Consider the following 8,427-nt stretch of genomic DNA (forward strand, 5'->3'; position numbering starts at 1 on the left):
TTACAATTCACCCTTTTTACCACCTACATTCAGGACACAAAATAACCAATTAATAAACTTTGTTAAGAACACTGACTGTCTGACTAACCCAACTCCTCCCAGCCCTGCTTTGCTCTTCTGACTGTTAAACTGCATCAATGGAACTATGAAAACTTCCATTTAAAATTCATGCAGGAGGGAGAAGTATTAGTCAATTCTCTGTTGCTTCATATGATTTCTTTCTTGAGTCACAGATTTGGACAGTCATAACTGCTTCAGAGTTATGGTTTTTGGTGTTGAGTTTTTTATCCCTGAAAGTTAAGGGTTTTTGGGGGGTTTTTTTGGTTTTTGTTTTTGGTGGGGTTTTTTTGCCTTAAAGCAGATAGTTGTTCTATTGTAGAGAACTTTTTTGAACTTTATAGTTGTTTTTCCTTTTGTAGCCCTACTTGATGGATTTTCACAAGGTAAAATACAAATCTCTGATATGCTTTCTCCTCAAATGCCATTTATCTGTCTGCCCGTATTTTGTACAAATTCTTATATACATGCTTTTCACTGTAGTGACTGTAGTATCCTCTTTTTCTGAAGTACCATGGTAATTTACTTTTTTTTGTGTCCGAGTTACAGTTGTGCAAGTTTCTGTGACAAAACTGAGTCTAGTTCAGCAGATCCCCTCTGGGCATGGTGGCAGCCAGAGACTATCACTAGTCTTTATTTACAGGTCTGGAACCAGGCTCACAGTCAAATGAGAAACTTTTTCTTTTTTACTGATTATACTACAGATTGCATAAGAGCTGTTGTAATTGTACCTAATTTATTTTAAGCACAGAGCTGGTTATTTTTGCTAAGTAACTTCAAAAAGATGTTTTGAGATAAGGGTTAAATCATAACTGTTTTCTGTTTACTGTTTGAGTAGGTTTGGATATTTTCTATCAGTGAGCTGCAGAAATCAGTAGAATCATTCCAGATACTAATTTTATCTGTTGGATTAATGTCAAACTGTAAGGTGTAAGTATTTTCACAGAGTATTTGATTCTGTGATTTTGAGGTGAAGTGAATTTTAACAATGCTGATTTGCTTGAAATGTAAACAAACTTATTAAAATAATTTCATATTTTAAAATATGTCAGGTACTGAATTTGATCTGTAAAGCATGAGATGATTTCAACAGTCTTGGGGGCCTTTGCATCAGCTCAACTCATGATTTGTCTTCTCCAGTAGACCAGCAACATTGCCATGGATGGATGGCTTAAATCCCATGCATGTGACTAGTTCACAACACTCAGTATTGAAATAAATTTTCCTGGATACTTCAGACCAGGGGAAAAAATGGTTTGGTGATTTTACTAGTAATGCTCATATTCAGCCAAACAGTGTTTTTTCAGGTTGATCTCATTTGTTCATCCAAAGAAGCTTGCTGAGAGCATCTGCTGTAATGAATATTTTAATTTATTAGAGGAGTCTTCCCATGCTGGAAAAAATAATTGACAACTATGTAAAAAAAAATCCAATCTCATTTTTATGCAGAAAAAAACCCATGCAGACATTGATTGCCTTGTTCAAGTTAGAAGCTTTGTTCTATTGTTGCCTTTTATTTCACATTTCAGGAGCTGTACTTGAGCAATTCTACTGCAGACAGCATTTGTGGAACAGCAGCAACTTTAAACAAAGGGATTGCAGACTAATTTCAACATGAGTGCTTTCAAGTAGATTTCTTAATGTATATTTATATGAACATGAGAGGGCTTCACAGAATCTTGGGGTTATGTTAGGGGAAAAGGTTTCTCAGACAGGTTAAAGAGCAGTAGCCTCTGTTTCAGTGAGCAAATGCCTGAGCAAATGGGAAAGAGAGGTTACAACAGTTCATGGCATCCCATTAACTCCTTGTTGGAGGTGTGGCTACAGGGGCCACTCACAGCAGCTCAGCTGTCCACAGAAACTGCTTTTGCCTGAGCTTGTCTGATAGCAAGGTAATTTAATAAATTGGTCTAACAGGGTATTTGTTTCCATATTTTGTTGGAAATGAACATTGCAATGAGGAAGGGGCTATTCTCAGCAGTGGAAATAAGTTAAACCTGAGTTCACTGTTGTCATGCCCTTGGAGAGCTCTCTGCGTTTCCCTGCAGGCCTTGACAGCTCTTCAGTGACCTTGTGAAAGCAGTGTTTTTTCACTCATTTCTCTCACCCTCTCACACTTCCCATGGCTGGTTTTAATTCCTCCTTTTCCCTTTTTCTTCCACTAATAAACATTTGTCTCTTCTGCAGAGAGGCTTGTGCCAGGTAAGATCGTGTATTCTCTTTCTAATAACAACTGTCAGGCCTTTTATAGAGAAATTGGAAGTCTGTATGGAAGTATGGAGGGTAGAGGACACCCAGTTACTGACTGCAGGCTTTTGAGATGGGCCAAATGTATAGAACATCATTCCTGCTGCAACCAAGACCATTCCAGCCTCTTTTCAGGGACTCCACCTTTGGCAGCCCCATGGGGTGGCAGTGACATCTCACCAGGAGAACTTCCCAGGTGGAAATCCATGAGGTGCCTGGGTGTGCTCAGTGCACGCTGCTGCTCTGCCTTGTACTGAGCTGTGGCCTCAGCTGCAGAGCCATGGTTGGGAACAGGCTCACACTTTGTTCCAGAGCACTTTCCTCCAACAGAAAAAGGGGTGCTGATCTGCAAGTATGGGTGCTCACAAGACTTTGGAGGTTGAGCAGTTACTTCTCTCTTGGGTTCCTTCTAGTTCAGTCCTTTCCCATTCACTGCCTCCAACACTGACTGGCTTTTGCCCTTTTTAAACTGGAGGGATGGGTGTTGTGTGAGGAAAACCTGAAACAGCTTAAGGGATGTGCTTTTTAAACAAAAAGATTGTGATTGCTTCGCACTAAAGTGGCTACATATGGAAAAAAGTCTTTTTTGATTAAATGGCAAGAGCCTTGAACACCTCTTTAAGGCAGGGGTGACCTCTGGGTGTGTTCTGATTAGGGATGTGATTCCATGGGTCAGGCATCTGTCTGCTCTGTGGCCACTCAGTTCAGGAATGCCCATGGGGAGCACCATGTCCTGCTCCTGTGATCTTAACTTGGTGTGGTCATTACTGCACATCTTAATTGTAAAACTTGTGGCGCTACTTGCAGATATATCATGGTGGAGTTTTTGCCTAGTTTGCTGGCTAAATTAGTGCTAACTATGAGGTTTTGCTGTTTGAAGTGAATGGTAGTAGTGATCTTGCATTGGTAAAGTATTGGCAGGTGATTCTGACCTCCTTTGTTTATTTGCCCTGTTTCAGCAATGTTAATTTTTAAAGAGCACATGTAGCCAATGGATCTCTATGAGCCAGAGATGTCCCAATAAGCAGGAATTGCTTCATTGTGGTTGTGTTCAGGTTTGGAGTGGTATGCAGGACCTGGGCTGTGGAGCATGACATGCCTTCCCAGAGAGTCCCATGCTGAGCAAAAATTATTTTATTCCTAGCTTGAATTCAAGCTAGGTAAGTAGTTGAATACTTATGCTGTGTACAGCATGAAAGTGTTTTATATGTAATTTAGAGGCAGGTGTAGCAGCCTGCTGTGAGACTCAGTGTGCCCTCCTTTGCTCACTTGAAAACACTCCTATGTTTGTGATTCATTTCCATTTGTGCATATGGGGACTGAGATGACAGAGGACTAAAAAGAAGGGAGAAGTGACATTTTACTAGTTGATCTAGGCAGTCTAGGCCAGATATTACCTGTCCATATAGTCTGAGTATTTGATACAGCTGAACTATGGCAACAGGCTCTTTGAGATGCCAAGCACCATGTCCAGAGAGGTGACATGCTACTGTGCTGAGCTTGGCTGTATTTAAGCACAATCTGAGTCACACTACTCTAGACAGACTTCAGTAAACAGGCAGACCTGAAGATAAGGAGCATTTATTTCAGCCGAGAAGCCTGGGAGGGGCACAGCTGAAACAGAAGCCAGGCTTCCTGCATTGGAGGGAATTGCGGTGGTGCCTGCAAAACCTCTCTGGTGGTGTGCTGCAGATCTCTGGGAGCCGATTTCTTCAGCTGTGCTGATGCTTTGTTTTTTCCCTGCAGAGTCATGTGGGCGTGTTTCTTCTTTGGACCCTTCTCAAAAACCTCACATTTGCTGGTTTTGGGGGCTGGCTTCCCTGAAATTTGCTGGTTTGCTCCTTTTTCTTGCTTGTTTTGCATATATGAAATAGTCCTTCTGTGACTCTGCCTGTACTGATTTTCTTACAAGCCATGTCTGGAAGCAGCTGTACTCTCTGCTGCAATCCTGTCTGCACTGCTGGCCTCGCTGTTATGCACAGGTCTTACAGCAACCTTATCAGATCAGGGACTGCTGCCTTGTGGAGTGTGGTGCTGGGGTTCCTGAATGCTGCCACAGCCATTTAGCAGACACCAACAGTAGGGAAAACAGTATAAGTAAATGGAGATTCTGTTGGCTTCCTTCACATGTTATGGCAAACAGCTTGTGGTAAATTCTCATGGTTTAATGGCACTTTCATTCAAGCATGCTACCATATGCACATGGCTAGAGGGGCTGCCACTATTAGAGATTAAAAATCATGGGAAGGACATTTTGAAACTAAATGATAACTAAATTAGATGTGTGATGGGTATTTGTGTGATTGGTATTTGTTTCCACACTAGAGCTGCATTGGTAAATGTTGCATCATGTGCAGGAAGTTGTGTGACACTTTACTAGATTCTGCAAGTAAACCTGTTCAAATGCCTTTGATTTTTCTGATAGATTGTCATTAGTCTTCAAGCATGGAAAACTTTGTGTTGGCCTTGAAAGAGGAAAATAACGTTTTTAAACTGAGAAAAATCTTCAAAATTTTGTATTTGAGAGATTGGGAAGATGAAGAGGTCTGCATATGATTTTAACATAGCAGGAGTTAGTTTTCTTTCACCCTAGTCTGGGAGATGGTGATGTCCCTGCAAGTGTTGGATCAAGACTTCCAAAATGAATGATCTCCAGACAGTGCTCTTTCACTATGTGAACATAATCATTGTAAAAGCCTATGATTTAGCTCCCTTTCAGGGAGAAAAAAGAAATGCTGCCATGCTGTCCTCCTGCCAAGAGAACCTGCCCCACCTTGGTGGATACTGACTGACAGAGACATGGGAGTTTTTGTTTTTTAGTGACACGGTTTGGCAGAGAGTGAATAAGCTCCCCTGTGCTTGGCTCAGTCTGTGCGTGAAACATTTCTGTAGGTGGTGTAGCAGGTGTGTCATACTGGATGAAACTTCTGCCTTCAACCAAGGTGGTCATGCTCAAGATTGTAGAACTGCTTTTCTGACTCAAGAGGCCACAGACCCTCTTGGTAGCTGTGGTAGTGAGCAAAATGCTCTGAGGTGGAAACATCAGCTTTTGTGTCCAAGAGATGAAGAGCATGGATCTTGGCTGTGTGCTGCTGGGTATAAAGGAAGCTTATCCCACTGTGTTCATACTGGATATGAAATGTCTTCACATCATAACAACTGAGCTGGTGGCTGCAGCCACATGGCCATTGCTGTGGGGAGCTTTCCATCTGTTCCTCCTCTTCTGCCATCTGCAGAATATTTTTTTAATTGTGCAAAATCTCCTTGAGCACTGAATCCCGCAGTTCAGCCAGCTCTTTGTGCTCTAGGGCCATATAAGCTGTTGTAATCTTTAAAGTGCTCCCCCACCCCTAATCTTTGAGTTTTGGAGCATGTGTAGAATGGACTGAATTGTCTTCATGCACTCTAGCTGACCTCTGTTCCTCTATCCACACCACCTAACTTTCAGCCTGGCAGACAACCACTGCTCTGTTCACTTATGTTTTTTTTGGCAGGACAGAGTGTCTATAACATACATACCTTGAAGTACAACTGTCTCCTTTCTGTCCCACTTTTTGCTTTTCTGTCCCACTTTTGCTTTTCATGCTTTCGACTCTGTCCTGCACCAGCTGTTCTCTGCATGTCTGGGATGCATCTTCCCTTTTGTTTTACCCCTTTCTTCCTCTGCTTCCCCATGCTGTGGTCCTGACCATGGCATCCTGCCACAGTTAGGCAGCTCCTCGCTGTCAGACACACAACCTCCAAAAGCGTGTTCTGAGCCCTGTGGTTGCTTTAAGGAAATGGACAAGTGTAATGACTTTTTGACACCACCTGTGGTTTACAGGGAAGTTACTAGCCGTGTTCTAAAGAAGAAATCCAGGCATAGAATTAAATTGCTGTTCAAGTTTAAGCAATGACTAAGGAAAGTGCAAGAAAAGGAAACCAGCTGCCTTGCGTACCCAGCTGCTGTCTTCCCTAAGCCCTCTACTGTTTCCTTTCAGTACGCAACATTTTAGTGTAGGTTGCCACCAGAGGAAGAAGCCAAGCTGCTACTGTTGTAATTTTGGCTGAGCTTTTGAAGGCAGGCCCTTGCCTGGGGGAATTCCACACAAGCTCCTTGTCTCCAAAGCAGCTGGCTCTGCATATCCTCTCTGGACTTGCAGGATGTGTCTTCTGGGAATGCTTTCCTGAGCAATGGGGCATTGCAGTCTGCTCTGGCTCTAGCACTGAGACTTCCAAGAGCTCTGAGTGCATGCAGTCACTTCAGCTGGCAGCATAAAACCCTCTGGACTGCGTTTGTGATGACTGTAAAGAACATCAGCAATTGCTCTTCTGCTCTCTTATGCTGCCAGGAGTTGTAAAGATTAGTGGAAGACACGTTGACATAAATAGAAGAAATGTCTAGAAGCATCAGAAAGGAAATAATTAGATGACCGGTGCTGATGGCACATGTGTTAGCAGGTCATCAAAATTAGCACACCTACAGCTCATAGAATCCTAGAATGGTCTGGATTGAAAGGAGCCTTAAAGATCATCTGGTTTCAGCGCTTCTGCCATGGGCAGGGACACCTTCCACTAGATCAGGTTGCTCAAAGGCCATCCAACCTGGCTTCTAACACTTCCAGGAATATCTACATGGAATAAACCACAGACAGCCTAAGCCTGAGAAGACAAATCTGAAATCTCAAGGCATTAAAATATGCTGGTTGGATAATAAAGGAATGGGATTGGCACTATTAGTTGTTGAGATAAAGAGACAAAAGACAGTGAGTTTAATGATTCACAGAGCTAGGACAAGATAATCCTAGGATTATAGTTATGCCAGAATTCTCTACCCTTCCATGTTGTTTGATTTATTTTGCTTCATGAGAGCATAGAAATTGGTCTTAGGAGTATTTATGCAGATAAATCCTCAGGCTGTAGGGTGGCTGTGGGCCATTTAAGATGCTATAAAGGCACTGATGATTTACTGGATTGTACACATCCCACACAGATACAGAGGGCAATGTGGCTTTGCTTGGAGCCATCCTTCCAGAATCTACTGACACGAGAGAGAACTCAAAAGATGGCAGGGGACTGTAGTTTCCTACTACAAAACAATTTTGTTGATCCACTCTGAAGCGTACAACCTAAAATGACAGGCTTTGAAATGGAAAAGGGGTCTGTGAGTCTTCCCAGGTATGGTGCACAGAAGTATGATGGAGCATGCATTTTCAACAGAGTGTAATGGTAAATGGAGACCATCTAGGGAGTTGTTTTCTCAAGACAGAAGGATGCCTGTTGATTAGAAATGATTGTCACTTGCTGGATTTGCCATAGAGTTATAGCTTTCAAACTAGTCCTGTTCCAATTCCACTTTATTTCTTCCTTTCTCAGAACAGCTTGGCACAAACAACACATAAGTCCCTCTATCTTAAGCTCTTTAAGAATTACACCTGTAGGGCCTGCTAGGGGAAAGATTTAGCTACCTAAACATAGGTGTCTGGTGCCCTCTGGTATCTGAGGTGTCTGCACAAAGCATGTGGGACCTGCAGGACCTCCTGTCATCTGAAGCAGCAGCTGGAGGCCAGCCTGGAGGCCTGAGACATTTCCAGTAGCACTGCTGCTCATACCCATGTGTAGGCACTGGAATGGTGTCCCTGGAGCAATCCCATGGCCCAGTCAGCTTAACAGGAAGAGGCAGTACTGTCAGAGGATGAACTGTCCCCTTGGTCTTTGCTGCCTCTTTATATGACTTAGCTGGGAGGTGGAAACTTGCTGCTGCTGGTGCTGTGCAGCATCCAAGCTTCCACAGAACTTTCGCTAGAGAGATGGGGATTTCAGGGAGCCAGGAGAGGGAATGCAGTTTTGAGGCCCACACATGATTTCCCAGACATCAAAGGCTTTGGGAAATGGGGATGTGTTTCTCTTTAGTACACTCACCAGCAGTCCCAAAAAGCATGGGAGGAAGATGGCTAGGTCTGGATTTAGGTGTTTTATTTCTGCGCTTCAGTGAAAATCAATAGTGACAACTGTTCTTTGATTGTGAAGGTTGGGATCATGTTCTGCTATACTTTGCACTTTGCACAGGGGTGGTGGAGGAGCTGATCTGGAGGTCAATTACTAGCCACAGTCCTCAACTGCAGGTCGTGGTGCTTAGCCTTT

Source organism: Zonotrichia albicollis, chromosome 5, assembly GCF_047830755.1.
Source record: "Zonotrichia albicollis isolate bZonAlb1 chromosome 5, bZonAlb1.hap1, whole genome shotgun sequence".
Classification (NCBI taxonomy): Eukaryota; Metazoa; Chordata; class Aves; order Passeriformes; family Passerellidae; genus Zonotrichia; species Zonotrichia albicollis.